Source organism: Erithacus rubecula, assembly GCF_903797595.1.
Source record: "Erithacus rubecula genome assembly, chromosome: 17".
Lineage (NCBI taxonomy): Eukaryota > Metazoa > Chordata > Aves > Passeriformes > Muscicapidae > Erithacus > Erithacus rubecula.
The window spans coordinates 6,100,875-6,109,428 of NC_136669.1; the positions used below are offsets into that span (position 1 = coordinate 6,100,875).

The 8,554-nt window shown below is 53.2% G+C and overlaps 1 protein-coding gene across 1 annotated transcript in view; it reads right to left on the reverse strand.

The window, feature by feature from the left end:
- The window catches only part of LOC306809188 (ATP-sensitive inward rectifier potassium channel 12), a 58,206-nt gene extending 50,313 nt beyond the window's left edge, over window positions 1–7,893 (reverse strand). The window contains exons 1-2 of the mRNA XM_079320472.1: window positions 7,796–7,893; window positions 6,055–7,657 (exon numbers count right to left, since the gene is read on the reverse strand). The gene's annotated coding sequence lies outside the window, so the exon portion shown is untranslated. The remainder of the gene's footprint in view (window positions 1–6,054; window positions 7,658–7,795) is intronic.
- Window positions 7,894–8,554: the final 661 nt, after the last annotated feature.

Consider the following 8,554-nt stretch of genomic DNA (forward strand, 5'->3'; position numbering starts at 1 on the left):
GATGATAAAACCAAGCCCAGCTCCCAGCAGCTCCCATAATTAATGGCACCGCCAGCACTTCCCTGCCGGGCCATGAATAAAACATTGCTGCTGAGGACCCAAACTTTGAAAAATCTCTCCTTTTTTTCCTGTTAATTATATTTGTCAGGACACTGTGCTTTTATTATTGTCTCCTCCTGCTTAATCTGCAGGGTGGAAGTGGGCTTGGGGCAGCTTCTTTCACACTGGCACTCTGTTTCTTAAAGGGATGGCAGAGCTGCCAGGGAGATTTGCCTAAATTCCCTAAATTCCTTCCCTCCCTTTGGAAAAGGATTCACCTCTGCATCTTCACCTGCTGGATCTCTAGATTTGCTACAGCCCTGTAGCCATTGGATCTTTTGGCATTTCTGGATTTTTCAGCATCCAAGAGCCCCTCCTGGAAACCAGCCTCACCAAACCCTTTCCATCTTGCAAATGCTTTTTGCTGCATATCCAGGCCATGGTCATGGAGCTCACCATTTTCCTTGAGGAAAAGAGGAGGCTGCTTAAGCTCTGGGTCTCAAACCAGACCCTGAACATTTTCCTCTGCTTGCCCCTGCCATGGGCATGTATTTCCTCCATCCCAACCAACAACTCATCATATCCATCCTTCCATGCCTGCAGAGATTTGCACTCCTGAGTGATTTTGGGAGGCTGAGCCCATGTTTGTGCCACAAGCCCATCCCATTCCCCAGCAGCTCCCATCACTGCTTGGCTGGGGAATGGGAGCAGTGTCTGACAGGAGAGAGATGTTGCCTGCACATATCCAAGTCTGAGCATCTCCTTCTGTGCAGAAAGGTGAAATTCCACCCCAGCTTTGCTGGCTCTGGTCCAGGAGCTGCATTAGCAGGGCTTTGTCAGGTCAGAATCAGACTCAAAGCCAGTTACTGCTGTTGCAGAAGTGTCTCAGCCACCCACAGTGCTGTAGGAGAGGATGATTCCTGCCCTGGGAGCCTGGGCAGAGTCACCAGGAGCTGAGCTCAGGGCTGTGCTGTGCTGGGACACTGCAGCACAGTCCCCTTGCAGGTGGCAGCAGGACTTGCATTTCCACAATTCCCAGTTGATTTTCAGCTGTGGTTCTGCAGGTCCTGTGGGGCTGGGTCCCACAGCTCTGCCCACCCCATCCCCAGATGAGGGGGCTTCCAGCAGAGGCCAGGGCTCTGGGGCACAGCAATTTCCTGCCTGAGCAACAAGCTCTTTGCTGCTTCCTGGATCCTCTGCCAGCCAATTTTCTCTCCCTGGGCTCCTTCCAGCTCAGCAGCCCAGCCCAGCCCAGCACAGGGATGCAGCCAGCAGCACACCCAGCCTGTTTGGGATGGATGCAGCCCTGGCTCAGCCCAGCCACCTCATCCTGCAGGGTGCCTTCTCCTTCCCTTGCATGTCCCTGGGGGCTGCTCCCCCCTCTGCCTGTCCTGCCCTGCTTCTGTCCTCCTGAAGGTCCTGGAAATGTTCTGCTCTCGGCAGGAGCTGTGCTGTACCTCTTACAAGGTGGAGTGGAGGTGTTTGAAGTGCTCTCAGAGGGAAGAACTGGCACCTCTAGCACTGGGAAATGGGGTTGCATCCACTCCTAAATGCTGAGGAGGGTTCTAGTTTTATTTTAAGAGGGGTCCTGCAGAAGAAAGGGACCTTCTCCTAACTTTGTCACCACAGTGAAAGCCTAAAGAAAATAAAGGAGATCAATTCTGTCAAGGTGGAGAGGAAGTAGGGAGAGAGAAATGACAGTAATCTCAACGGGCCCACTAAAAATCCCCTGGCACTCTTCAGCAAAGCAGAGATTAGCAGGAGGATTTGCTGGAGGCTGGAGCTCAGATCTGCTGCTGGGGTTTTGTATGGGCTTGGGTGAACATCTTAATCTCATCCCACCCTGAACAGCTTCACCTCATCCCATCCTGTTTCCCTGTCTGGGAAGCAGGGACAGTGTTGATTGCCCAGAAAAAAATCTCCATTTAGTGGTGGTTGTGAGGCCCTTTGGGATCTCCCAAAGCAGGGAGAAGCTGCAGGGAGGCAGAGTGGGGCACAAAGGGGTGGTGGGGAACCATGGATGTGATCTGTGCTGCTTCCTGCATGGAACTCTTCCCTCAGATCCTTTCACAGCCTCAGTTAATTGCTCATTTGATGTCTCCAGGATCTGCAGGAGCTCCCCCAGCCCCCTGAGACATCAATCCCCACCAAAACCAGCCTCATGCCACACACCAAAGCCAACAGATTCCCTCCTGAGCCTGGGATTTTTATAAAGGCAGTGAGATCAGGACCTCTAAATAAAGGCAAAGCACACACAGGGCACATGAGTCCTTGTGAAACTGGACTGTGTGATGGCTTCCAGTGGTGTAGGGTGAATCCTTCCCTGCCTGAGGGTCCCAAAGCAGTTCCCTCCATCTCCACAGAGATGGAAATCAGCCTTCCCCATCCTGGAGCCATGGCAAGAACTGGGCACTGGCACCAGGAGCTTTCCCAAGCCCTCCTAACACAAATAAAAAAGAGGGACTTGAACCAGCCAACAACGATGGACCCGAAGCAATCCCAGAGGGAGTATATTTTTATAAGCCAGGGCTATGAGAGAAAGGGCAGGAAACCTGACCCATCACAAATCACTCTCCTGTCACTTGCTGTAATCTAGAAATGCTCTATTAAAAACAAGAGCAGCCCCAGCTGCCTGCAGTGAAACAGAGCCCAGGCCAGGGAGGAGGGATCTGGCTGCCAGGCAGGTGGAACTCTCTGAGGCTGGGAAGTGCCTCTGTGCTCTCTGTGGTTTGTAAATAAATGGAGCTGCCCAGCTCTGGGGCATCTGTCACCTGCAGCCAGCAGATGTAGGTGGGGAGATGTGTCCCTCCCTAAGGGCTCAGTCACAAAAGGGCTCAGGACACAGCTCCATGTGTCCAGTTTGTTCCCAAAAATGCACAGGGCAGGCAGGGCCCTGAGTTCCCAATGGATTGGATGTGGTTCTAATGGGGTTGGGAAGTTGCCTCCTCTTCCCTCAGCTGTGGCCACTGTCTATGAGCTCCTGTGGCCACCACTGCAGCAAAAAACATCAGCTAACAGTGATTCACCTGAAAAATTAAGTTCTGGGGCAAAAACTTTGCCAATTCAGCACAAACTGAGGCAATAATTACCAGGGGAGCAAAAATAATTCAAGGGTATTGAAGCACTTGAGGGCTTCCAAAAAGTTTTTCCCGTGGGAGATGCAGATTCCCATTTACTCTGAGATTTTTCTTGGTGAGATCTTTGACAGCATTTTAACATTTTCCATGTCCAAACCCAGCTGCTCTGATCACAGGAACACCTGAGAGAGGAGTGGGAGTTTTCTCCCTCCCTCCTTCTCTGTCTCCATCAGGGTTTCACAGCCACAAAACCTATTTTGTCACGTCTCTCTCCCTCAACAAAACCAAATGTCCTGGACCACCTTCAGCTCCAAGCACTGCTCAGAAGATCTGGTGATCCAGGAATCTCCTGGACACAGAAAAGCCTGGAGCAGGCTGTGATGAGGTGCCCCCACCCCAGCCCCCTGCTGCACCCTCCTCTGAAGCCAGTGCACAGCAGCTTGCTCAAACAAAGCCCATCTGTGCAGATTAATTACCAGACAATGTTTGCTCTGCTGCAGAAGCTGATTGGGTGATGAAAGTTTAAACAGGATGGAGAAGGGAGCACGGTGTCCTAGAGATGGAACAGCCTTGTGGGTCCCACCCAGATCAGATCCCCATGGCAGCACCCCTTGAACTGTGCACTGTGAGCACCTCACTGGCACAGGCACACAGGGGGGCATCCCCAGAGAGCCACCAGCCCCAGGACAAGCTGCCCTGCAGGTTACAGGAGACACAAAATCACCTGTCCACACACTGAGAACCTGCCAGTGTCCAAAAGTCCAGGGAGTCCTGTCAGAGACAGCCCAGCATGCTGCAAACAGCCCCAGGAACAGGCATGGGAAAGCCTGTGCTGAGATGGAGAGCACAGAGCAAGGAAATCCCCCTGCAGAAACAGTTCCTACAAATACAGACACCTGCTCTGGCCTTGCTGCCCAGCTGGGAAGAAAAGCCCTGCTTGGGGCTGGAGCACATTGCTGCTAGACCAGAAAACCACCCTGAGTCCCTTCAAGCACTGAGATAACCCCCAGGTCACCACAGCCACTCTGGGGGCTGATGAGGAGCCCAGGCCTGGAGAAAAACACCCAGATTTCCTCCCAACCCTTCCAGGTCCCATGGGAAATGGCTGGTTCTTCCCCTGAGCCTCTAGAACACTTCCAGCAGACATGCACTGCTTGTAGAACACTGCTTTGAACCTCCAAATGACCCTTCCTGGCAATCAAGGAGCCTTCTGGACCTCAGTGGAGGTGAAACAAGGCTGGAGCAGCTGCATGAGCTCTCCCATCCCATCCCATCCCATCCCATCCCATCCCATCCCATCCCATCCCATCCCATCCCATCCCATCCCATCCCATCCCATCCCATCCCATCCCATCCCCCCAGACTCACACTCAGCCAGCTCCTGAGATGGCTCCTGGAGCTCTCCTCTTGTTCCTACCTTCCAGGACAGGTGGATGAAGATCTCACCTCTTTGGAGCCAGCCCTCACCACCCTGTTCTGCTGCCAGAGCCCAGAGGTGAGCACCACATCTCCATTCCTCCCATGGAGGAGGCTGAGGAGCTGGGGAACACCAGCAGCTCAGAGAGGACAATTCCCCAGAGATGGATCCAGAGCAGGGAAAGGACTGGGGAGGAGGAGAACCTGCCTTGGAGCCAGCAACGCCTGCTCAACCACTGGTTAGTGGCTCCACAGGAAACACCTGGCCATGCTCACCTGGACAAGGCTGGGAGTGGAGGGAGGCTGCAGGAGATCCACCCCTTGGCACAGGCAACCTCCTCCTGCCACAGCTGGTGAGGAGAGGAGGCTGCCAGCTCGTCCTTTGTGCAGGATGGGGTCTGCTGTGGTCATTCCTAAAGGTGAAAGGGCTTTCTCATGCAGGACTAACCCAGCCTGGGTTTGCTCCAGAGTAGCTCTGGGATCTGATGTTCTAATACACCTTCGTGCTCTTCAGTTTTATTTTAGACTGAAGCTGTGGGGTCACACATGAGGCTTTGGGATAAATTATTCTCCCTGCCCATTCCTGAGCTCCAGGACCAGGATCTGCACATTCATAGCAAGCTCCAAGTCCAAGGTATGGCTGCTTAAAACCAACAGCAAGGCTGGAAAATGGGTAGATGTGTTCAAGGCCAAGTTGGACAGGGCTTGGAGCAAGCTGGGACAGTGGAAGGTGTCCCTGCCCATGGCAGGGGGTGGGAATGAGATGATCCTTGGGATCCCTTCCAACCCAAACCATTCTGGGGTTAATGCAGTTGCTCTAAAGTTTGCTTGTCCTTTAGGGCGTGGACAAATGCTGGGGTTGTCAGGAGACAGAGGTAATTGTTGGGAAGGACCCCAGGCTTCACCATAAGCCCATCTGGACACCTCAGCACAAGAGAACCTCCCAAGAGCGCTGGCTGAAGGCATCACAAAGGACTGGGGACAAAAGAAACCTGGAGGTTGGGACAACATCATACTCAAACAGGTCTTGCCTACTTTGTGGAGAACAACCCAAACCTGCCTGTCACAGTCATGGCAGAGCTGCTGGATGACAAAGAGGAGCCACCCAGGCTTGTCCCAGCATGGAGCTCCTCCATGGCCACCTTCTCTCTGCCAGCTCTCATGGGAGGGGGATGTGGCTGTCCTGCTCCAGGACACAACGCCCACAGCTCTGCCATGGACCTCCCTGGGAGCACAGGCCATGGCAGAAGGCTCCATTCTGAGCCAGGAGAAGGTTACTCACAGTAAAAGCATGTGCTCATGTGTCACAAAAACAAACCCTGCGTCCTCCTCCCACCACAGTGCCCGCGGAGCCGGGCGGGATCTCACCACAGCCACGCCACCTTTCCCATCACAGCCCTCCCAGGTGGCTCCACCACATCCCTCGGGGCAGGGGCAGGGGCTGGGGAGAGGAGCCCTGCACGGACGTGCCAGGAGCCAGCACATCCCCACGGGAAGCTCTCTCAGCTGGCAGCAGCCTTACCTTGTGTCATGGCACACGCCGTCCTGCTCCCTGTGCCGTGATGGTGACGGATGCTCAGAGCAAAGCAGCACAGCTCCACTGCCATCAGGGACACAGAGTCCCTGCCCATGAGGAGGGCGTTGGGACTCGATGATCTTTAAGATCCTTCCAACCAAGACCATTCCATGGTTCTGTAACTCAGAGCCATTTCCAAAGGCTGGTCTCACCCTCCCAGGTGTTGGGTGCTTTCCATGCTCAGACCTCTCTTCAGATGCTGTTTCAAACAGTTTTAGGGTGGCTGAACAAGGCCCACATCATCTCTCTTCCCACATCTCCAGGAGGCCTCCACATGCCTTCTCTGGTGCAGAGCTGTGCTGCTCCAGGCTCAGGAAGACTGGGACATTAAGTGGGAAAACACTGATTTTTCAAGGGATTGCAACAACAGGGTGAAGCAAAGCCCAGCTTGAGAGAGCTGCAGCTCAAACTGAGCCAGCAGGGAATTCTTTCCAGCCACACAAGAGGGAAGGGGAGGAGGAGAACCAGGTGAAGCTCAGGATGAAGCATCATCTGATGCATGGCTTTGCAGGTTGTCACCAGTTTTCACAGCCCTGAAATGGAGATGTCTTGTTTGTAAACACACAGGGGTGTCTGGTGAAATCAAAGGGCTGTGGGCTTAGGGTGAAACACTCCCATAGCCATGAGTCAATCCGTAGCGTTGCTCTGGGCAGGAAGCTGGTGAGTCACAGATCACAGCCAGCCTGGAGGTGACCACCCAGAACATCCCTGTTATTTATGGCCACGACACTGATAGGGGCAGAGAGACCCCAGAGGTGCCCCAGGCAGGGACAACATGGTGTATCCCCAGCATGTCCCCTCCTGGGCACTACTGCCCTCATCTCCTGGGTCCCCAGCCTGGATTCCCAACCCAGAGCTGGGCTCCTGCTGTGCTGGATGTGCCCCCTTCACCCAGCTCACACTCTCCATCCAACAGCCAGACTGTGCTAAAGCCATCACTGCCAGCTGCCTGAATGCAGAACTTCCCAAGCCTCTCCCTCCACGGGTGCCACTCTTGGAAATAAACATATGGAAGAACAAACACGGAGTTTGCAGAGGGATTTCTTACATAATTTATCTGCAAATCACGTTGCATTGAGAAGATGCAGGAGCTCTTGGGTGAAGCCTTTCTTCTATCTTGAAGGTTTGGCTTCGCTGGTTTTGCCTGGATGGCTCAGGACTTTCCTCCTGTCTCCACAGCCAGCCTTCATCCTCAGACTCATGCTCCATCCCCCTCTGCACCCTCTTTGGAGACATTTGGGCTGTGCCTCACCAGCAGCTGTGAGCACAGCATGCAGGGCTGGGGCCAGCAGCAGAGCTTGCCAAGAGCTCTGAGGAAGGGCTGCTGGTGAGGAGCTGCCCTTTGCTTTGTGCCTCCCTTCCAACTGCGTGCTGCCCTCAGCCAAATACCATTAAAGGTTCATCCACACGCTGATCCACTGATTTGCCTTCAAAGCTGCAGCAAGATGGGTCTCTGCAGGGAGAGGTGCTGGATGTTGAACCATCTTCCAAAACAACAGAGGATGGGCAGGCACTCCGAGCTCGCTGGGAGGAGATTGGCCAGGACATTCTGGAAAGAAGTGGTGATGCCTTCAAAGTGGAGAATGGGTTGATAAAGAGGGGAGTGGGGAGAGACATTTTAGCTCCTACTGGGTAATTATCACCCGTGGAAAGCTGAGGAGTTAGCTGGTGGGAGGGAAATTACAACCTATCATAAAACCAATCTCTCCCAAATCCAGTCTCTTCAGTGCTCAGGAGTGTTTGGTCTGGTTCCAAGGCTCAGCTTCTGGAGCAGTTTGGAGAGGTCCCTCGACAGAGCTCCAGCCCCCTGCAAAGCAGACACCACATCCCTTTTGTTCGAGGAGCACAAAAACGGGGGGCACGTCAGGAGAGGGGCTGGAGGAAAACAAACAGCTTCATTCAGGAGAACCAGTCCTGGTGAGATGAGAAGGGACTTAATTACAGTAAGTCCCTTTACAGCAAAACTGCCAGGTGCTAAAAGACTTTTTAATTTAGCAGAGAAAGGCAGATCAACGCCAAGCATCTGGAAGCCGAAGATGGAGAAAATCCAATTAAAAAGCAGCAATGCTGTGAGTAGAACAAGCTATGAGGTGATGGATTGTTCATTCCACGAGGTCTTCAATTCAAGAGAGGGCTGCAATAATCAATCCTTCCAGCACTGCTTCTGTTGATGGTGAATACTCCTGCCCAACTTTTGGGAGTGTGCACATTCCACTGTGAGAGCCAGGCCCCAACTTTGGCAAACTGCAAAGTTCCCATGGATGATGGAGGACAATCCACCAGCCCTACTAGGTAAGTTGTTTCATGCTTAGAGGCATTAATAACCCAGAACTAGCAGCCAACTCCATGGAAACCAACTGGTAGTCAGTGACAAGTTCTCCTGTTGCTATAGGAACAGGGTCCAAACAAATAAAAATTACCTATAATTTCTCCTCCCCAAAGTTCT